This window comes from Puma concolor, chromosome A2 (assembly GCF_028749965.1).
Source record: "Puma concolor isolate L17-30 chromosome A2, mPumCon1.1.hap2, whole genome shotgun sequence".
NCBI lineage: Eukaryota > Metazoa > Chordata > Mammalia > Carnivora > Felidae > Puma > Puma concolor.
Window position 1 is genome coordinate 44,815,822 of NC_141668.1, and position 23,904 is coordinate 44,839,725.

A 23,904-nucleotide genomic window follows, 5' to 3' on the forward strand; every position below is an offset into this window, starting at 1 on the left:
GAATATAGAAATTTCCCTGAGTCTTTGAGGCTTCTAGATCCCTTGAGAGAATTTGGATTTCTTTTCCAAGGGTGGTAGGTGGGGAAATTTGTGTTTTTAAGGATTTCAAAGAAAAGTAGCTCCTTAGCATTAAGATGAGCAAAGGAGATTACAACTTCTTTTCCATCCAGTCTAACAGACTTTGGACTAAATGGCTAGTGAGTGGGTGGGTTCTTCAAGGACTGGGCACTTGGTATCCCAGACTTGGCTTCCTAAATAAGAGGAATGAGAATGTTCTTAATGGAAACCCATCCTCCTGCGTGGGACCTCACAAGCCTTGGCAGTCAGCCGAGAGACAATGAAAAGTCAGAGGGACAGTGGCATTATATGGTGGTGACAGTGATAACAAACAGGGATCTTTAATTCTTCGGTTTGGAAGTCAGACTGCCAAACCCCTCCCCTCATCTCCTGAACCCTCTACAATGACACCGTGGACTACATAAGGTTTCGAGTTTTGTTTTCTTGACAGTCCAGGGAAGGCAGAAGTGAAGATCAAGTCAATTCTTAGTTAAGGACACTTTCACAAAAAGTAACATTACTCGCACTTTGAAAACTGGGAAATAATTACTAACCTATTATAAAGAAAATAAATGTGATTACTGTAGAAAGTTAAATAGCAGAAGAAACTTCCCAGGTGCCTCTACCTAGGGAGGCTAAGCCTGAAATGTTACGGAAACGCCAGCAGCATGACTCTTAGCAAACCTCACAGGGCAATCACATCCATTACATCAGCAGATTTCTGTGTGTGGTCCAAGGCTAGGCTTTGAGTCAACTGCTCATCAAGGCGCTTAGTACATACTTGACAAATAAATGAATAAACAGAGGGAGAAATATATCTCCCAGGGCTGGACTGATATGTAAAACCACAGGGTCAGAGTATTCATTTAACATATACATATATATTTATGTATATACACATACATACCTATTACAGAAGTAGGAACCCAAAGTTGTGAAAAGATTATTCTCTTCTGCAGATATTTTTTATATGCCAAGATTGATAATTGTCCAGTGGCTTGGAGAGTACAAGAGTAGAAAAATACTGTTCAAATGAGCCAACTGTTTAGTGATCTCAGTTGAGAGAGCTCAGCACTTCTTTCTTTCTTTCTACAACGCTGGCCTTGACAATGGAATCAGAATATGGTAAATCCTGCCTCTTTCTGGGTAGTGCTTGACTGGTCACTGCTCACATGTTCTCCACGCTTCTCCCTTTTCTACACTTCCATGGCTCACTTCTCCCCTCTATGATTCTTTCTTTCTTTAGAGATATTCACATCCGCATTCCATTATCCGCAATTCTGAAACACCAAAATCTCTGAAAAACAAAAGTTGTAGGAAGTTTAGGGAGAATATGACCTGAAATAACATGAAGCTATTTATAATCTTCATTTATGTTCCTAGTGTGAGACTCATACTTCCATTGCACAAATATTGAAAATGTTCATGGTGCATTATGCTAAGGATATTCTATAACATGTGGTATCTGTCTTGTATCACAAAAAACAATCTGAATTCTGAAGCAAATCCTGCCCCTAGGGTTTCAGATTTATTATAGCCTAATCTTCCAAGCTTGGGAAATATTTTGTTTCCTTAAGATGACTTTGCACTTAGCTGCTTTGATCCTTTATGTGTTGGTTTTGAGGTCTAACTCCCAGAGAATCATTTTGCTTCCCTTGTTTATCAGTTTCAGGGAACCCTTCGCTGTAAATTGACAATCATGGGCCTGTAATAGATCCGTGCGGAAGGAGAGATGGGGTGCTAGTAAGGAGGAGAACGAGGGGAAAGAACATCCTGAGGACTAGCTGAGATTTCAAGGATGAAGTCCGTTCTTGGATAAAGGGACACCAGGGTTCCAGGCAGAGATAACCACCCAGAGGCATGGAGAAGCACAGGATGCCTGGAGAACTGGGGGCAGCTGACTTGTTGCTGGGGCTGGGAGGAGATGACAAGTGGCTGTGTGACACCTGCCTTGGGAGGGTGGAGGAAAGTAATTCAAGGGTTTCTCGCAGCAGACAGAGTCCTAATCCAGAAAGCCAAGCAGTCAGCAGCATGAAGAGAATAGATTAGAGGAGGTTGTGGAAGGAGCAGTGGCCAGGAAAGACTCTTGTACAGATCTAGGAGACAGTCTCAGAACTAAGGCCGTGGGGGTACAGAATGGAAAAAAAGAGAAAGTTTAGAACATGGAATCAAAGGCTGTAATGTTCCATATCATGGTGGTCATGGCGGCGGGGGGGGGGGGGGGGGGGTGGGAATTAAATCAAAATAGTTGGCTGATGCTGGTGGAGCAAAGTTCACTAAGAAGAAAGTCAAGTTTGGACAGTCTTAACAGCTGATTGCTCCTTACTTTGAAATGAGAAAAACTGGATTTTATCAGAGTGGCGAGAACCAACACACTCTGATGGGCAGTGCATGGAATTTGAGGTTGGTTGACCTGGGTTCTCATCATAACCTGGAGCAAAAAATTCTCTAAACCTTAGTTTCTTTACCTGAGATGCAGGGACAGTGTCATCATCGTGACAGAATTTGTGGGAGAATGCATACAGTAAGTAAATGAGGTTATGCACGTAAAAATTTCTGCCATGTACAAAGTGTACAAATGACTACTAATTACCTCTGAATGAGGAAAGTTGGAGCAGAGAGGTTGAGGGTCTCCCCAAGGTTGCAGAGCAGTGACACTAGGATTCCGATGAAACATCTCTGTTCCCTCCCCAGTACTTCTGGAAAGAAGGCATTGTGGGCTTGACCCAATATTATATAGAAGACAGAGAGAATATGCACTGCCTTATCCCCACTCTTCTGTTTTCTCTTAACATTATTTACCATTAGTAGTTCATTTCTTTGTCTTATGTAAGCTTTTGTCAACATGAGTCTTAAGTATAGACTTGACCACCAACCTTTAAATGTCAAAGAAATTTGGCAGAGGGACATACAATTAAAAGTCTGCTTGATGGGATAAACAGATGCATTTCATTCAGGGTGTTTTTTGTCTCATTTTCCTTAGGTAGTTAACTTGCTACAGACACTGAGAGGCAATTACTTGATTCAATAAATGGTTCCCACTCCAAGTTGTGGATGGCTATGCATATAATTTATTTATTTTGGAGTTGGCCAGAAAATCCTAGCTTATGTCTCTAATTGGTTTCAGCTGTTTTGCATGCCCTGTCAAGCTCATGGTACGTCGAGCGCATTTTTTTGTCAGTGTCAGGGCTCAAAAAATGGCTGACCCCAAGTCACTGCTGATGGCCTCACCCTGTCATTGACCAGCTGGATCTAAAAGGCCGTTGCATATTTGGCAAGCTGGTGTTCACTCTTTCACGCCTACAGAAAAGGCAATCTCATGATGTGAATGTTGGGCAAGCAGGGGTTACAATTCTGCTCTGACTACTTATTGTATTATCTTATCGATCTCTTGAAGATTGCTGACTTAACCTTCTACAGTGTTAAAGATCTCACTTTGGAAATGTATAAAGAGGTCGGCAAGCCGGCACATAGTAGGTGCCCAGTGAATTTGATGTTTCTTGCCTCAGACAGACGGAATGTAAGTGTTTCGGTTGTAAGGGCCCTAGAACTTTTACTCCGATCCAATCCTCTTTCCCATCCCCCTCTGGGATCTTCTTCACATCCTCCTTCATTCTCGAGAACTAAGAGTAGACTATTGTTCCTTCTCTGTAGGAGCAGAGCATAGCCTACATATGGCTCCTGATAGCGCTCTATGTCTAATAATGAACTGGAGCCAGGACATTCTTAAGAACGAGTTCTGAAACCCCATATAATCCTCCTTGGATCATATTTTCATACAAGTCATTCGTTTGGCTAAAGTTATACTGAGACCACTTAGACAAAACATCTACTGATTGATTGATTTTATTTCATTTGAAACCTAAAACAGGTCCATACATTTGGTTCATATACTTGTTTTATACTTTTTGTGTAAACACAAAGTAGCAGGGTTACTAGGCTGTGAGTTCCTTGTGTTAGGAACTCTCCTACCTAGCTTTGCACATACTATCTTAGCACAGGACTTAGCATGAGTAGGTATGTAGGGAACATCTCTGATTTGTCTTATCTGACACTTTCCCTGTCCTCTGGCCGCATGGATGCAAGTGTGAGCTCCACTCCACTCATCGGGAGTTACTGAACACATGTTTGTCTTTAACAGTTCTTGGATTTTTATTTTAAATGGCTCTGATCCATTCAGTAACTTCCTCATCTGACTCAGCAATTCTCAAATGACACACAAAATGCTCCCTAAAACACGTTACAAGCTTATCTCTGAACAAAACTTAGGAGAAGCAAAGTACTTAAAAACCAAATAAACAAAAGGCACGCAATTTAAAGTGTTTTCTCAGCTTGCGAATATATTGGAGATTGCTTATTGGTGGGAAATGACCCAAGAAAAGAAGGCCAACTAATTCCATCCTATCTTTTCTTCCATCTCCTTCCACATAGTTTTGGTATGCACGTGTAAAAGTAATTAATGCTAACATTTATTAGCTATGACTACTTAAGATGCTAGGAATGACTACTATGAACCAAGCCCAACCTCAGTATTTTCAAGTTCAACTCATTTGTTCCCATAATAATCTCATGAAGTAGGTGCTATTATTGTGTCCATCTTACTGGTGAGGAAGTTGGAGCCCAGAAAAGTTAAACAACCTGCCCAGGGTCACAACTAGTGTGTTGTATAGGCAGAGTTTAAACAGAAGTAGTCAGATTTTAACTCTAAGCAGAAGGAAGAGTCCATATTCAATATCTTAGCCAAAGAATACAGGAAGATAACACCCCCTAGAAAGACACACTTTGCCATGGACTCCCAATAGGAAGTACAGCCAGGGGCGCCTGGGAGGCTCAGTCCGTCAAACGTCTGACTCTTGGTTTGAAGGCTCAGGTCTTGACCTCATGGTTTGTGAGTTTGAGCCCTGAGTCGGGCTCTGCACTGAGCCGGACCCTGCTTGCAATTCTCTCTCTCTCCCTCGCTGTCCCTCCCTCCCTCCCTCTCTCTCTGAAAATAAGTAAACTTAAAATATAAGAAGTACAGTCCTACATTTCAATGTCAAATGGTAATTCTCTTCAAATTAATGAGAGTGACCATACTTCATAGGCAACACAAAGCTGTAGGTAAGAAAAATATTGAAAATCTCTATTATCATTATAAAATATTATGTAAGTATTTAATGTGTGCCTTAATACTTATTTGAATGATATACTTATTAATTATATTTGCACATGTATATAAGTACCATGTGTGTGTGCCATGCATGTACCTATACTTACAGGGGTATATATTGATAAGTACATAGATACATATGGATGTATAGGACATGCCTCAGACAAATATATATTCATCATATATTTATTTCACATGTATGGGTAATATGACTCAACCTAATTTAAAATTTTTAATGTTTATTTATTTTTGAGAGAGAGAGAGACAGAGTGTGAGCAAGAGAGGGACAGAGAGAGAGGGAGACGCAGAATCCGAAGCAGGCTCCAGGCTCTGAGCTGTCAGCACAGAGCCCGACGTGGAGCTCAAACACACGGACCGCGAGATCATGACCTGAGCCGAAGTCGGACGCTTAACCGACTGAGCCACCCAGGCACCCCAAACTCAACCTAATTTAAATATGCCATTTGGGGCGCCTGGGTGGCTCAGTGGGTTAAGCGGCCGACTTCGGCTCAGGTCATGATTTCGTGGTCCGTGAGTTCGAGCCCCGCGTCGGGCTCTGTGCTGACCACTCAGAGCCTGGAGCCTGTTTCCGATTTTGTGTCTCCCTCTCTCTGACCCTCCCACGTTCATGCTCTGTCTCTCTCTGTCTCAAAAATAAATAAACGTTAAAAAAAAGAAAATTAAAAAAAAAAAAAAACAAGTTCCTTACAGGTGCGGCCTAATATTTTCTTGTTTCAGGCCCCTCTCGGTTCCTATCCTTCAGCATCTCTAGAACAATTACCACTCACAAATGATATTTGGGGAAGCAGACATCTTGTAAAACAACCCTGACTGATGAGACCGGCAGCTAGCACACAAAAGCTTTCCCCTTGCTTATCCAGACCAATGATTCTGCGATATGTTTTATAGGTTTTCCCAAGGACTCATGCTATGAAGTGACCGGTCGTCCATTGGGTGGCCAACTTCTGGTGCAGGCTTGTGTGAGATTTCCCTCCTTCCCCCCATCCCTTCCTCGTCCCTTGCAATCAAATTCTCAGATAAAACTACTCATCCATCATAAACCTTCACCTCAGATTCTGCTTTGGGGAAGACCATGCTAAGACAGGCATTATTTAACGTATATTTTCTCAATCCAATTATTTGTGTTATTGCTAAAGTACAGTAAAAATTAGAACTTCAACAAGTAATGTTGTAAGTTTCATTGCCTGTCGAGGGTCGCCATTTCAGTTTATAGCTTTTAAAAATAAGAACTTTCCGTAGTAAAATGTTTATAGCCTGGGAAACATTTATTGCTGGCCAGCAATGGTCTGGTGATCAGAGCCAGTGAAATAGTGATTTGTGTCACATGTTTCTGGAAAACAAATTGAAGTCATTCTCTAAGCCAGATCCCAGTTTCAAGAAAAATTATATGGTATCATATACAAGTCCTGGTGGGGACATTATGACTTTCAAAGGCCATGCATTTTATTAAATGTATAACATGCCTATGTGAACTATTAATAGGAGTGCTATTGACACATTCCAAATGTTGAGAAAAAAAAAGAAGAGGAAGATGATGGAAGCCTGTGGAGTGATATATTGTGGTTCCACTATCAAGTGGCAGTTTCTTTTGCTGAATCAAGTTCAAAATCAGAACACTTCTCTGCCTAGCAAGCAAACTAAGCCATTTCCAAGTGGCTATTAATAACTTGAGCAGTGGAGGAGGAGAAAAACAGGTCAAAATGTCATCTTGAGGCATCGTGGTTATCAATTGTTTAGGATCCTCTAGGGCAGAGTTTGTCACCCCCAACAATATTGATATTCTTGGCTGGATAATTTTTTGTTGTGAGGAGCTGTCCTGTGCACTGTATAGGATGCTTGCAGCATCTCTGGCCTTGGCTTACTAGATGCCAGTAGTGTCACCCACACCCAAGTTGTGACAACCAAAAATGTTTATGGACATTGTCCCCTGTGGGACAAAATCATCCCCAGCTGAGAACCATCAGCTTAGGGCAATGCAGATGCTGATTGGCTGGTGTGATGGGATGCCTTACAACCCAGAACAGAGCACTCAAAATCTTTGAAGAAGTTCTTCTGAGACAGTTTTGGACAATGAAATGATCAAAGTTTACTAATACCCAGCATTGTGGAGTAGGCAAAGATGAGTAGCCTAAAACAATGATTCCCCAACTTTGGCAGTGACTGAGTCACCTGGAGAGCATATTAAAAGAGATTCCTGGACCCCACCCCCAGGGAACATAATTCAGTAAGTCTGAGATCTTGATGAACTTGATTCAGTGAGTCTAATAATTTGTGTTTCTCACATGTCCCAAGCAATGTTGCATGTCTGTAAACTACCCTTTAAATAGCCTTGGGCTAAAAGTTAGAAGATCTTGACTTTGAGCAATTCACTTATACCATGGAATATCCCATTTCCAGTAGAATAGGATAGATATGCAGACATAGAAGCAGTAAAGGGAAGAGGGAACAGGATAATAATGTATAAAGAAGACACTGGGGCAACTAGGGAGGTCAAGACATATTCGTGTTGAAAGCGATGCCATGTAGAGTCTCCCACTAGATGTGAACTTGTGAACTTCATGTCTTATTCATCTCTAATATGGTAGCAGACACATAGTAGGTGCTTACTTCAGATATTTCAATTATGGTGCTTGCACCCAAGAACACTCTTCAGCTAGAACAGCTCACCTGTACCATCCTGCTGAATGCACAGTCCGTTCTGAACATGAGATCTCCACATCTTACATTGCTGAGCAGACTAAAAGTAGTGCATATGACCAAGAGCAGTGAACTCATTGGGTGGTCAGCATATTGAGGAGGCAGGAGCTGGGCCAATCGGGTTATCTCCTTTAGGAGTATGAACTTTAAAAAAAATGAACCCAGTAAATGCCATCAGTGTGGGAGCTAAATCTAATGTTCCTAAAAAACTGCGAGTCCAGACAACATGTAAGAAAAAGATACAAGGAGGCAGAACAATGAGTGATCCGCTTATATACATATACAGTCACATGGAAATGGAGATAGGCTAGGCGGTTGTCAATAGATTCTCCATATCTTTACTTGGGAAACTCTGTTTTTCCCATCATGACTCAAACATGCCCCAGGGAAGCAGTCTCCCACTCAGTCTAAGTTGCTCAACCCCCACAAGCCATTCTCCATCATAGTCTTCCTTTTTTTTTTTAATTTTTTTTTTCAACGTTTATTTATTTTTGGGACAGAGAGAGACAGAGCATGAACGGGGGAGGGGCAGAGAGAGAGGGAGACACAGAATCGGAAACAGGCTCCAGGCTCCGAGCCATCAGCCCAGAGCCCGACGCGGGGCTCGAACCCACGGACCGCGAGATCGTGACCTGGCTGAAGTCAGACGCCTAACTGACTGCGCCACCCAGGCGCCCGCATAGTCTTCCTTTTTAATTTCTTCTGAGACTTATCACTGCTGTGGTGGTTAATGTTTTGTGTCAACTTGACTGGGCTAAGGGATGCTCAGATAGCTTGTAAAACATTACTTTGGGGTGTGTCCATAATAGTGTTTCCAGAAGAGGTTAACATTTGAGTTGGTATGCTGAGTAAAGAAGATCGCCCTCACCAGTGTGAGTGGACATCATCCAACTCACTAAGGGCCTGAATACAAGAAAAGGGCGTACTCATGGATAAACCCCTGAGGGTGGGTAATGGGTTTATAGGTGTTCATATATATACTAAATCCATTTCTATTAACTGAGTCCCCACTTATGTGCACCATATGGGTAGGAAAATGACCCAAACTATTCCAATCACAGTCCCCAATTCCTCTGTTGCATCATTACTTGGACCAAGGGATGATCATGTGTGATGATTAGTTTTATGTGTCAACTTGACTAGCCTATGGTACTCAGTTATTAAATTGTATGTTAAATCTATATGTAGCTATAAAGGTATTTTGTAGACATGATGGATATCTAAAATCAGCTGACTTTAAGTAAAGGAGATTATAATGTAGGTGGGCCTCACTGAATCAGTCAAATCAGCCTTTAGAGCAAAACCCGGGGTTTTCCAAAGAAGAAATCCTCTCCCAAGACTGCAATATTAACTCTTGCTTAAATTTCCAGTCTGCCAGCCTGCCCTACAAATCTTAGACTCGTCAGTACCCACAGTTGGGTGAGCCAATTCCTTAAAATAAAACTCTGGAGATACATGCACACACACACACACACACACACACACATGTATATGCATCCTGCTTATTCTGTCTCTCTGAAGAACTATGACTAAGCTGCATCAATCAGCATCCTTCTCCAGGATTTTTAAAATCTTCTTTCACCTCTGATGGCAAATCTTCAAGGATGTGGTAGAGCCCTGAGCAAACGCTCTAGGTAGGATCGTTCAGTTTGAAAACAATGAAACCCACATGGAGGGATGCAGAGGCCAGAGGTGGAGACTGAGATTCCTGGCAGAGAGCATCGGAGCCCTGTTCCATGGGTTTCTGAGGTCAGCTGTAATCACTTTCTTTCTGTAATTGGGTTGTGTGGGCAGCAAACCTTCTGGCTTAAGCTGGTTTGAAATGAGATTCTGTCACTTTCAAGCAAGTTTTTGTATTGGCAGGAAGTCAACATTGGTTCCGGTTCTGTTTTTTTTCTGCACGAGTCTCTTGAAACCTCTTGGTAGGAGGATCTTAAGTCTTTGCAGGTCATGAGGAGTGAGTGATGACTACACTTGTCCTGATATCCCATGCAGATAGACGATACAGGCACAAAGAAACATTGTTTTCATGCCTAAGCAAATCTCCGGATAAATTTATACTTCAACCTTACCTCCTTGTGATGCACTTTTCCATTTTCAATTTCTCTGCCTAACCAAGTCATGTTCATATTGTATGACCCCCCCCACTACTGTCACAGCTGATTGGAGCAAGGCTCAACCTCTTACCCAGAGAGGTACGTACAAGCTGGCCAGTGGCCAATCACGAGGTCTGGCTCAGAAAGATGGGCTGGGTGAGTCAGATTCCATTCTTAGGAATTTAGATATAGACAATTTTGAACCTGAGACATAGGGCTAGATGGTAAATGAAACTTCATGATGTTGAGTTGGGGGCACAGCAATTCAAAATACGGTATGTAACACACAAGAAAGAAGAGCAGAGGAAGAAGATGCCAGTTGGTAGAGAGAGAAGCATTTAGCATATGTGCAGGGAGAAGCAGGTGCCGTGCAGTTGAGTGAGTTCCAGCCCTATTCTCATGAGGTGCAATGATGCTGAGCTTCCTGCCAAGTAAAATAAAGCTTTCTTTAACTGAGTTATTCTGCGATTACCCTCCGTCCCTTACAACCAAACAAGGCCACCTGGAACATGTTCACTGTGATTGGAAAGTGCTTATCACGGGAAGAGCCCCAGACTGCAACACTTTAACTGGAAACAGAACAGGAAATGCTTTTTAGATGGCAAAGCTTCTTAGTAAGAAACATCGACTTGCAAAATGTAAATTCCAATTCATCTGTTAACATTTACAGAGAACAAACAACACTCAGAGACCTTATTTCTTAATTAAATGAATTTATCCCTCTGTGAATACAGAACTGGTATTTTAGATAAATATAATATCTATGTATGTTATTATATAGTCCGTAAATTTCATTTTTGTGGGAGGAGGAAACTTGGGGAGGCAATGGGTATGAGTACAACCTTGATAGTGGTGATAGCTTCCAAGGTGTATACTTACCCAAAACCCATCAAATTTTATGCAGTAAATATGTATAGCTTTTTGTATGTCATAAAGTGGTTAAACAATCTCAATTTTGCTATTGCACATTTTTAAAAGGAAAAAAAGAACAGAAATAACCCCATTTTATTTGTTTGTTTGTTTATTTGTTTAAGATCTCCTTTTTTAAAAAGTAAGTTGTACGCCCAACGTGGGGCTTGAACTAATGATTCTGTGATCAAGACTTGCATGCTCTACCGACTATCAAGTGCTCCAATATTCCCATTTTTAAATGACAATAAAATTTAGAGGACAACAGAGATTGATACCCAACTATAACCAGATCTTTTAAAAGAAGAAAAACCAATGTGGCAAAAAAGGCAAAAATTGTCCTAGTCTTAGAGGAAAGTGAAAAGAATGTTGAAACATACTGAGAAAGTTAAAGAAAGTCATGCAAACCCTATAACAGCTTGTGCTGTCATTTTTTCCTTAAATGAAGAATGCCAGTTACAATGTCAGCCCAGAGACATAATCTGGGACTAATCAGAAATCAGCATTAATCTGCACAGCTTGGGAATGGCCTTCTCAACAGTTGCTCAGTATGTGAATGTCCATTTGTGTAAGACGAATGAGTGCAGGGGCCATAATAAGGCCATGGCATTTGGTTATGATGATGGCCTCTGACGACCTGAGCAATCAATACATTATAATTGAATTCAACTGACGGCAGGCAGCGTGTGACACAATTCATTCCTGCCATCTCATTCTAAATTCAAGCCTAGAACTGTGAATGCAGGAGCTGGAAAGCAGGAGTGAGGAATACCCTCCCCCCCCTTCAGCTTCTCTTGTGGTTTCTAATCTGGAGGTCTTAAGGATCAGAGGTTTACAAAATGGCCACTAGATACTAATCTTCCCAGTAGACAGGTTTTCCTAGATTTTAGTAAGGGTCAAGATTGGTAGTCAGCAAAAATTGTCCATGCATTCATTGACTTCTTCTATAAACATTTTCTTGTTACTGAACTGTGAATGGGGAGTTGCTACGCAGAGACTCATAGTCTCACGAAGGAGCGATCACATACAGATAATCTAGGACAACGGGCAGTAGCATTAGAAGTATGCTCACGGAATTTTCTACGTCAGTTCCTAAGAGGGAATTTTCTACGTCAATTCCTGAGAGGGATTGTCAAAAACAACCTAAATGGGTCAAGGAAGGCTTCCCAAATTTGACGGGTAGTACCTAAGCCAAGTCTTAAGAGTGAGCCGGCATTAGCCAGGCAAAGGGGGTGTGAGACATTCCAGGTTCAGGTACTAAATGAGTCAAGTGACAGAGGTAAGAGGTGGCATGTGCACACAAGACAAAGTCATACCGCCTTTCAAAAGGCACGAGAGTGCTGGCTTGAAGTTAACGTCCGGGGTCAATTACCATTTTAAAAACTGAGCACCTAACATGTACTTGTGAATTGCTAGGGTTTCAAAATCGGATGAGGCGTGAAGCTCACCCTCCATGATTCAGCAAGCTTATAAGTATAATTCTGTAGCAAAATAAATTAACATAAAATATAAAAGGCACCATCACAGAGATATGAAGAAGGGTCTGTGGAAGCCCCAAAGAAGAGGTGAAAACTAAGATTGGTACCGGTTGTTTAAGGAGAATTTGACCTGGGTCTTGGCAAGTGAAGAATTTCTCAGGAGAAGTCCTGAATTCCAGGCACAGTGAACCTGGAAGACTCATTTTCTTGAAGGAGATAAAAAAGTGTGGAGCAGTGGATTCTTCAGGGGAGGCTTAGGGATCTTAGTAGAACCACAAACTGACCCTTCAAAGACAACAAGGGAATTTGTATTGAAGTTATGTTTCCATAACACTACTTGTATGTGGATTTTATTTTGTGTGGCTTTCATAAAGGTGCAAATGGAGATTATGGGGGCAGTAAAATCTGCTCTATTCCCTCTCCATGACTTGGCTCACCACAGAACTAGAGTACTCTAGAGTTCTGGAAGCATCCTCCCCCAAGATAGATAATCAGGGTACATGCCACTAAGGATCCTGGTCCCACATCCCCTCATCTGGTTTCACCACTGTTCCTGCTTCACCTTCCACCAAAAAGGTCTTGATAATAAATCCCTACTTAGATAGTAAGGTAAGAGCAGTAAGAACTAAATCCTAAATCCAACAATTTTCTTTTTCATAGGACCCCAGGAAGTAAAGATGTTGTCATCACTCATGGAATGCCAGTGCAGGGCATGCTGGGACATCTAAGGGTTTGTCTGGGCAACTTGCAAGAAAGAGAGGAAATATGTGTATTTGTGGGCCAGCCAGGAAACCTGATAGGACTGGGACTTGTCCAGTGTCTGAAAATTTTGATGAGCTCAAATATGACCCAGGAAATTCCTATTTGTGAGAAGAATCCTGTGCAGTGGGTGATAATAAGGCACAGAAAAGAGTCAGGCAGATAGCCAGATTGTGGTTCCAGGTATTCCTCCTACTTACAAGGCAGCAGTTTGTGAAAGAGGTGATGGGCTGCGGCAACTAGTCCTCAAGGAGAGGAAGGGGTTATGGAGAGCCACAGCAACATGGGGACCTTGCATACTTCTTCCTAAATTGTGGGACACAGTGCTAGTCTAAGTAGAGATCAAGAGTGCTTGTTAGAGAAATTGAGGCACAAGCCACATCCTGAGACATAGACTGGCATAGGGCAAGGAGAGAAGAGAAATTGGGATGATACATATTAGTGGCTTCAGGTATGCCCAGAGCCTGCCCATGCAAAACAGGTCTCAGAGTTGACAGACTTCATGAACTTGTGGGCTGGAAGCGCTAACAGGATTTCTGTTCTGATTAGGACTATCTTTAGGGATAAGTGGGCCTGAGTCTGGGCATGCCCTGGTGGGAGTGGGCATATCCTGGAAGGGCTAGAAAGAGTCAGAGTAAAGGAGCAATGGTCTCAGACTACTAGCGAGGTACAACTATACAAGAATAGCAGCAAGCAGGCCTGTCTCGGGAACAACCACTGCCTGGTAAACGGACCCTCTGAGGCACCAGGCAGGAATGTTTGGGGACATGGCACAGGAACACACAAGAAGGAAAAGTGCTAGGGTTGAACTACCATACCCCACACAGATTCCTTAATTCTTCCTTCTTAGTGATTCAGAGTGGATTTTCCAGCCTATAGATTAGTCACAGCCATTGTTTCTTCCTCTTTTGCTGCTTTTTGCTCAGCCTCTGGGTACCATTGCTTATCCAAATCACAAATGAAGGGAAAGAAGAGGTGAAATATTCTGAAATAGTTTACATTTTCTATAAAGGTTGGAACAAAGAAGGGATGCTAATCCATATCTGAAATGACTTTTTTCCGGCACTGAACACACAAGCAGAATCACCCCATGAATGGCCCAAGGGTTCATGACTTATGAACGGTCATCGGCACTAGCATATCGGGTCAATCAATGGGGACACATGTGAGCAACCGGTGGGACTGAAATGCACTGAAGTGTTTGGTGTTGCCTGTTTTTGTGCAGCACATCAACCCAAAACTCAGTGGCTTCAAACAACAGTAATTATTTATTATCTTACGGTTTCTATTTGTCAGGAACTCAGGAGCAGCTTGGCTTGGGAATTCTGGCTCAGAGTCCCTTTTAAAGTTGCAGTCAGAGGTCAGCTAGGACTGCAGTCACCTGAAGCCTTGATGAAGGCTGGACGATCTACTTCCTCCAGGGTGGTCCACCCTCATGGCTGACAAGTTGGTGCTGGCTGTTAGCGAGAAACCTTACCTCCTTCCCTCATGGCCCTCTCCACAGAGTTCTTACAATATGGCGACTGACTTCTCCCAGAATGAGCAATCCAAAAGACCGAGGTGGAAGACACAATGTCTTTTACAACTAGACTTGTCAGTCACATGCCATTACATCTATAGTAGTCTACTAGCCATATAGGCCAGCCTTGCTCTGGTGTGGGAGGGGACTACACAAGGGCATGAATCATCTCCCCAAGGAGATGAGGATCATTGGAAGCTGGCTACCACAATTTCTGAGTATCCCATAACCTGTTACCTCCTGACCATACCTCTGACGTTGCACGTTCCCTTCGCCTAGAATTTTCTGCTGCTCTTTCTTCATGTTCAAGGGCCAGCACTGTTTCCTTTCTCTAAAAAAGCATTGCCGACACTCGCAGACAGCCCTTCACACATACATCTATTTTAGAGCTTGTGTGTCTGTGGACCTGTTTGTCGGCTGATGGCAGATTAAGTACACTTGGGACTGGCATAGACCTGGCACTCAGTAATGCTGGATGAATGGATGAAGGAATGACATCACATCACATCAAAGGGCATCTGTGGTCTATAATTCTCAGTTGCCTCCTGACACCTCAGGATAGCCCTTGGTTGTCATTACAAACCAAATTCTCCCACATGAATAGTTGAGGGGAGTAGGAAGCACATGGCATGACTTGGCTCCTTGCAGACTTTGCTACTTACAAGTTTCTTAATTATAACATTCCAAGAGAGGCATGTGATCATAAAATTCAAAAGCTACCCAAATATTAGCTATTCTTAGATATGTCCTTGTCTCACCAAATGTTGTCAAGTAAGCCAGATAAGTAAGAGAAATTGTAAAGCAAGAGAACATCAACGAAATAAAGGAGTGGGGGGGGGGGAGGGGCATGGCCACGAGACAAAAGCACTCAAATGAAGTAGGGGTACCAAAGGTGGGGTACCAAAATTACCAAATTTGAAACAAATTATTTTCAACTTGGTTATTGTTCTTCAAACTATGCTTTATTCAATTAATTCATGAGGGGATCATAATGAATCTGCAACTTAAGAATTGCTTTTTAGATTTTTTTTCCCCCTCACAGTGTATGGTAATTTGGGTAGAACCTTGACAACAGTTTCCTGTTTAAACTCTCTAAGTGAAAAGGCCTTACTCAGCAAACAGTTGACAAAAATAAGTTTCAAGGTAATGAGACATGCTTGGGGGAAAACAAAGCAGAGAATTGACTGCGGCTGGGCCCAGCACCTGAGGACAAAGCAGCACTCAGTGATACTCGAACCAGAGTGTTCCACCTAGGTGCCATCGAACCCTGTGCTGAGATTCCTGCTCTTGGGGGACTCTGGCTTTCCTAACCTGACAATGCCTGTGGAGTCATGACACAGAAAATCCCTTTAATGCAGGAGCGGCCACACTGAACTCCTTGGGCAAACTTCTTAGTGTCGTGGAGCCTCAATTTCCCTATCTGTAAAATGTAGATAATGCTATCTACTCCATAGGGTTGGCTACAGTAAACACTATCGATTTATTAACTCTACCTAAAAAGGCAGCTCATTCAGTTGAGCATCCGATTTCGGCTCAGATCATGATCTCATGGTTTGTGAATTTGAGCCCCATGTCAGGCTCTGCGCTGACAGCGTGGAGCCTGCTTGGGATTCTCTTTCTCTCCTTCTCTCTCTGCCCCTCACTCTGCTCATGTTCTCTCTCTAAACAAACAAACATTTATAAATAAATAAACAAACTTAAAAAGACATACCCTTAACACTCCATGCCTTCCCTTTCTCTTCCTAGCTCACCATTCCCTCTCTCCTAACTCTGCTCTCCTACCTCGACTTCCTTACACTTGGATAGCATTTTCTAGTAATTATTTCCTTTAGGGAGCTTTTCCTGGTTCCCCCCCTTTTCATGAACAAGTTTGCTGTGCTACGATAAGATTCTTAGCACTGGGTGCTATATATGAACATTCATGGTATAGGACTGTAGTTGCCCGTTCACTTAGCTGTATTTACCCATTAAAATATAGAGTCCAGAGGGCACAAATTACGCCAAACTTGCCCATCATTGTATTTCCAGCAGTGAACCTAGAACATGATGTATTTTAGGAACCCAATGAATGTGAAAAGAGGAAAAAACAAAAGCAAGAAGGAAGGGGGGGGGAGGAATGGGGGAAGGAAGGAAGGAAGGAAGGAACACAAAGAGTTGATTCCAAGCCCTGTTTTCTAGAGACAGCAGTCCTTGGGAACTGTACCCCACACCAACATACCTGCGCTACCCAGATATTGTAGAAACAAAGGTATTAAGCCAAAGGAGAAAGCAACAGAAATCGTCAGCTGGAGATTTATCATGCCCTTAGGATATACAGTCCTAACTAACAGAAGTAAACACCTCATGGAAGGAAAGAAAGAGTCATCATCACCAGAGTGAAACTCACATACCTACACAGTCCCAGCATGACTCTTGGATCTCTTGTACGGCTTCCTCTTCAGGTGTGTAGAGGGGACCTTGGAGTGTCCGGAAGCAGAATCAAAACAGACAATAAAAATCAATTGCTAATCTGGAAAATGTTATTAGTCTTCCATATGTAGTAGGAATGACAGCTCATAAACTCAGGTGTCCAAAAAAAAAAAAAAATACTGCATCTCCTTATTTTATAGAAGCCAGCCCAATTTTATTCTAGCACTTCCCTCATACCAGGCCTCTTGTTACTCTTGACCTGAGTAACAAGGTCTTGGTGCTAGGCACACTTGAGTTACACTGGAGACACCAATTATCCCTGTCTGCTTGGACCATTTCTTCCTTTTGTGTATTTAAAAATTTAAAAAAAATTTATGTTTATGTATTTATTTTGAGAGTGGGAGGGAGGCAGAACACAAGTCAGGGAGGGGCAGAGAGAGAGAGAGAGAGAAAGAGAGAATCCCAGGCAGGCTCCACACTGTCAGCTCTGAGCCCCAAGCAGGCTCGATCTCACAACCACGAGATCATGACTTGAGCCAAAACAAACAGTCAGACACTCAACTGACTGAGCCATCCAGGCGCCCCTGCTTGGACCCTTTCATAGCACCACTTGTGGCTTTATCTGCCAGGACACTGCACACAGTGTTCCTTTCTGGGGTCTTGGCCCCTTGTCAGGATATTTTGGGAAGCCAGGCTGATCGCCACTGTTCCAGGATGCCTGTACTCCACCTTCCTCTTCCCACAGCCAGGTCTTTGTGGACTGTGGGAGGGCACGCGTGAGCCCCTCTCTGCCTTCTGCAGATCACTCTGCCTTTGCCACTAAATACCCTTGACCTCTTTATTTTTCCACAAAGCCCTAGACTCTTCATAAGTGCTTGTGAAGTAAAAGCCAGTGGGGCGCCTGGGTGGCTCAGTTGGTTAAGCATCCGACTCTCTCTCTCTCTCTCTCTCTGCCCCTCCATGAATCACCCTGTCTCTGTCTCTCTCAAAATAAATAAATGAACTTAAAAAAAGAAAGAAAGAAAAAGCCAGGTACTCTGGCCAGTGACTCCTGCTTTCTGCTCTGCCACGTCCCTTAACTGTGCCAATGGAGGACAGAGCAAACGGCTTGCACTAAGAAAAAGGGCAATCACACAGTGAAGACAAAACCAATAAAACAAATGAATGCATGGAAATATTGTCCGTTCATGCAAAGTCCCCAAAGCATGAGGTTAATGTGGGTCTTGACACCCTGTGGAGATAGAGCACGGGGAGAATCATGATTTCCAAAGACACCGCACATCATCTTTCAGCAGCATTGCATAGAAGATGCCAAGTGTTACCAACTTGAGAAATATAGTTATCGATCTCTGTCCTTTACCCAGAGCTGACTGAGGGATGTGTTTTCTTTTCACATCAATGTGCTAGACTGCTCTTGGTGTGAAAAGACAGCAGATGCTGATTCTATTGCCATCTGAGTGTGTGAATAGGCCTGCGGAGCCCGGGAGTGCTTTCTGGAAGGGGTAAGTGTGTGAACACGTGTGTACGTGCACCCCCCCACACACCCACACACATACAGACACAACCACTCACAGAATCATGCACACACTGTCACACACACATATATGCACACACGGTCACACACAGGCACAGACATAGACACCAGCACATGCAGTTTCACAGGGTTGGTGCAGGTCGAGGCCAGGATCAACCTTACCAAGTCTTGTTAAAATACTTAAAAGTGTATTTTTCTGGCTTCCCTCTCTATAAAATGGTTCCTACTTTTCAGGACCGTTTTCTTGTTTGCCTTATGTTGTTGGCTTTCTGAAGAAGGTAGCCCCAATAAAAAGCAATCTATTGCATCTTCATTATGGTTGATCACATCCATATGCTTCATTGTGTGGCTTCTTAGTACATGCTTGCGTCTTTTATCCCCAGCATCAGCCCCAGACCTGGCCACAGTAGGTGCCTGAAACCAGAGGTGCTTTATCAACGTCGTGATTTGCATTTAGAACTTCTGTCTTGGAGACCTCTAGTATTAGCCTAGAATTACGTCTGGTCTCATGTAGTAAAACTTTGTTTGGTTAATGTCTGCTAGGAGCTGGATCCTTTGCCTCAATGTCTTCTGCTCCTCACCAGGAAGTCATGAAATTGAAAATGTTTTCTTTAGGGAAGCTAAAAGACTTGCCCTGATCACCTGGCCAGCCAGCAACAGAGTTGGGATTCAAACACGCATCTTCCTGACTCAGAGACTAGGTATTGCACCGGGTCTCCCCACGTGACCCCATGTGTTCATGGACTTGAGAGCTGGAAAGTACCTAAAGGACATCCAACCTCTTCAACTTTTAGATAAGGAAGCCAAGGGCCAAAAACATTAATTGATTTACTCACTGGAGTCCCACGGAGCATTACTGGGGAAGCCTGGGTCATGCTCTCGTACTTATAACAAATAGTTCTCTCTCTCCTGTAGGGGGCAAGGAGCTCCACCAGACACCACGGTGCATACAACATGTGGAAGGGGGGCTCTGCTCTTGGGCAGTCATTAAAGAGTTAACAGAAAAAGAAAGAATCAACAGCAATAAAGCACTGTCCCTGAATAAAGTGCCCTCCCAGGAATGGGAGGGAGGAGGGAGATGGCACAGAACGGCTTCTCATAGGAAGTTCATTTCAAGCTCAGTCTGATAAGCAGAAGAAATGAGCTGGTCACCAAGGACTTTGTCTCGGTCACATTCAGGAATCTGCTCCCTCTTGTCAAGGCACAGGCTCAGTGGGCTCTCCTTCGCCATCAAGTCGCTGTTGGAAGAGCCCTGTTGTCCAGGGTTTACAGTCGGGTAAGAAATTCTTAAAGGCTGCCCGAAACTGGCTGAAACATCCACTGATGAAGGGAGAAGTTTGTTAGGAGTCCATGCCAGGCAGCGACTGTCGAAACGCTTCCTTGAAAGGAGGTGGTTCCATTTGGTCACATTTAATTCTGGAGATAGCTCAAGGAAGAGGTTTACACAACAGGAATTTTCCTGTGGATTAAGCTGAATTGTTATAAATAGCAGCGTACCTGACATCTTGATTTAAAGCACAAATAAATTTCTGGCAAACATTCGTCTTGATCACGTGATTCACCATTTACTCACCAACGTGGGGCCTATTTCTATGGGTGACCATATTCCAGACAGGAGGAGTCAGGTTACCATCCTACCTGAAATAAGACTTCTCCTCACCCTCTAACTAATGTCCAGACCCCTTGGAAAGGACGCAGATCCGTGTTTGAATTTCCACCACCCCCTAGAGCCCTCCCCAGCATCTCTCCTACCTCTCTGCACTCCTACGCCGACAGGTGTTCTGCACAAAAATATCAAAATAGAGCCAGGAAGGAGGCGTTGGTCATAGCTTTAAAAATACTGCTTTGTTTATTTCAATAAATAATGTGCGGTGTATACCTGATCAGCTTTTTCTATTTTTAAGATAACTTCTGTAACTTTAGAGCAATTCTTCATGTTGCTGAAGAGAAGAGAAATCTGAAAGAATTTTAGATATTGATTTTTATAGACAAAGGAAAAATCCTGAATTGTTCTGTTCAGCACTTGGTGTTACCAAGTGCATGCTACCCAATGATCCTGCTCTACACCGAACACCACACAAGAATACCTGAGCCAGAGACGGGCTAGATGTCACCAGCCCCATTCTCCTTTTTTTCCGGGCATGTAAAAGAAGCATATTTCCCAGTCTCTTTTGCAGTTAAAATATGCCCACGTGACTGGGTCTCAACAGCGGAACGCCGGAGGAAGCAACGTATGTGACTTGCAGATGAGGTCATGAGGCCCCTTCGCGTGGTCCTCTTTTCTCCTTCTTTTTCTTTTACTGCAACTCTGGATAGGCTGAAGGAGCCTGAATCCCCACGTTACCATAAATAACTGCACAAGCCTCCAAAGTGAGTGCCATGCATAAGAGAAGGCTTTACTATGTCATGCGACTTAAGAGTTTCTGTTACTGCAGCAGAGCTTAGTGTGCTAATTAGTACTTTGTCTTCTCTTGCCCCACCACACGTGACACAGCAATGCTGGACTGTGGCTGTCACCGGGGATGGGATGGGTGTGGCCAGATCCTCTCCCTCAGTACTCACTTCCCTAGCTTTCAGGAACGGTACATATTAACTTGGAATAATTCTTTCTGTCTTGAAAGATCTGGAAAGGATGAGAGGTATTTTATCTTGTTTACTATATTGCCGTTACTTTCACTTATCTCGGGTCCACTTAGCAGAACTCAAAGTCTCAGTTTCTGGAGGGCAGCCTTTCTTCTTACTATTGAAGAAAAGCTATGGGTGCCTGAGTAGCTCAGTCAAACATTTGACTCTTGGGGCGCCTGGGTGGCGCAGTCGGTTGGGCGTCCGACTTCAGCCAGGTCACGATCTCGCAGTCCGTGAGTTCGAGCCCCGCGTCGGGCTCTGGGCTGATGGCTCGGAGCCTGGAGCCTGTTTCCGATTCTGTGTCTCCCTCTGTCTCTGCTCCTCCCCCGTTCATGCTCTGTCTCTGTCTGTCCCATAAATAAATAAAAAAAAAAAAAACGTTGAAAAAAAAAAAAAAATTAAACATTTGACTCTTGATTGCGGCTCAGGTCATGATCTCCTGGTCAAGAGATGGAGCCCCACATCGGGTTCCACGCTTTAGCGTGGAAACTGCTTGGGATTCTCTCTCTCTTCCTCTTTTTCTGCATGCTCTCCTCTCTCTAAATAAGTAAATAAATGAGCATTTAAAAAAAAAGAAAAGCTAAATGCACTGAAGTTATGCTATGGAGAAAGGGAGAGACGGAGTGCCTTTGAAAGATTCCCAGTGCGTGGAAGAGAATGGAAACAGTGATTTTCCCCAAAACTGGAGGCTGGGATTCCATCCCTGGCAGCAGATGGGGAGACGGCTGCCACAGTAGCTGAGGGGGACTAATGTCCAGCACGTGTTCTCTTGGAGTTGAGGAGAATGCACGGCAATAGAGTTGATATTTTATGTCCTCTTAGTCTAGAATTTTAGAAGTTGCCAAGTGAGATTTCATTTATTTTTAAGGCAATAGTGTAATATTTCTTATATAAGAGAGCTTGTGGTTGAGGATTTACCCTTAATACATTCATACGTAAATCAAACTAGAGTGAACTTCTCTGAGGGTGAGAATATTTCTTTAACTGTGTGACTCTCTCTCTTTGTATCCTAGCTAGAGGTTTCTGAAATGAGCAACACTTTCTCAAAGGCTTGACAGCCCTCCTCCACTCCTTTTGTTCTCTTAGAAAAAAAACATTGTTGAATATAAAATGCCGTTCCCCACATCTGGCATATTGTACTGACCTTGGGAACACACATCTGAATATCTTACTTGGAGGTTTATTTACAGCCTGCCTTATAATTCAAGATAGATAATTCTTTACCCCCTTGCAGCTTGATGAGATGTATGAGATTTAGGCGTTTGTGTGGGTAACAATTGGTTTTGGATGAAGGAGACAAATAGATGTGCAGCACGTTCACAAGAGCCACCTGTCTTGGGAGCCCCCATGTCATCCGGTACTATCACCAGCTAGTGATATGGTGCCTACACACGTCATCAACACTTGAGAAAATGATGACAGCCCTAGCCGTTTATGGGACATGAGTACCTAGGATGGAGAATGAGTTAGCCCGAGTTGCGGATAATTCTGCATGATGGAAAGCCTAGCGTATTGCAATGTGGGGAGTTTGCCCCTTTAAGCTCTACAGAGCAGCCCATAAATTCACCCCTGTGAGGCCATGATAATCAAAGGTGTCATGAGGTGAATAAAATGGGACCTCCCAAGGTTCTGTGAGGAAGACGAGCTTTGGCCTTCCCCATGTGGACTTCTCTGGCTCTGTTCCTTCTCCATCTTTCTCGGCCTGCTCTGCAAGATATTGAGCTCTGAGGGCTACCTCATAGGCCTCCATGTCCTCTGGCTTCTGATTGGGAAGAGACTTCTCACAGGAGGAGACACCAGCAGGGAATTGGGAGGAGACAGGGCTTGGGGGTTTATGCTCTCTGCCCCTTCCCGGGTCACAGGTTGGCAGTGAGTACATTCTTCCACAGAAGGTGACGGCTCCTGTTGGTGACCCCTCCCTTCACCATCACAACTCCTTCTGGGTTTTGACGACCTTTCCATTCCCTTGCCTAGTTACTTCTAAGAATAGTCATGGCTCCCAAATGTTAATGGGGCTTCTCTAACCCCACTCACAATTGTATACAGGGTCTCTTCATTAAACTCTCAATTTACCCCCATTTTAGTGTACCAACACAATATGATATATTATCCTTAGACCCCCCCACAGGACTGTGTGCCTGCAAAGGTAGGTGGCGATGAAAAGGGAGATCTAGTAACTATAACAACCTTCCTTAGAAAATCCTGACTTTATATCATATCATGTCATATCCTATCACATTATAATATTAAATTATATTACATTAGCGAACCTCAACCTTCCAACAGAATTTGTCTGCTTTTATTTCCGAGGGTGTATATGTGCTTCAAAACTAATTTTTTAAGAGCATTGAACCACAGGTGAGTGTTTCTTCAAAGATTAACGCATTCTTCTGGGTTTCAACAACGTTCCAGGCTGTTCTCTGCCCCAATTCAGCCAACCCTGTTACTCACCATGCGTTTCAGGCCTCCATGCAGTTTCTTCCTCGAACATCTCTTCCATCTGAGATCTCCACCTCCCCTCTGAATTCATCTGTTCAGCGAATTTGAATGTCTGCTAAATTGTGTGTCTTCAAAATGCTAGATCCCTCAAAAAAAAAAAAAAAAAAAAAAAAAAAAAAGATGCACCAGAGCCTTTTCTAAAAAACCCACTC

General features: G+C 43.2%; 1 long non-coding RNA gene across 11 annotated transcripts in view; it reads right to left on the bottom strand.

Moving 5' to 3' along the window:
* LOC147583135 (uncharacterized) overlaps nucleotides 1–23,904 on the bottom strand; it is an 82,595-nt gene that overhangs the window by 26,192 nt on the left and 32,499 nt on the right. For 10 of the 11 annotated variants that reach the window (XR_015245681.1, XR_015245674.1, XR_015245673.1 and 7 more), the window contains 4 exons: nucleotides 23,705–23,838; nucleotides 17,076–17,141; nucleotides 7,895–8,068; nucleotides 965–1,354 (listed from right to left, as the gene is read on the bottom strand). This is a non-coding gene — a long non-coding RNA (uncharacterized LOC147583135). The remainder of the gene's footprint in view (nucleotides 1–964; nucleotides 1,355–7,894; nucleotides 8,069–17,075; nucleotides 17,142–23,704; nucleotides 23,839–23,904) is intronic. The other variant, XR_015245680.1, reaches the window with a different exon arrangement.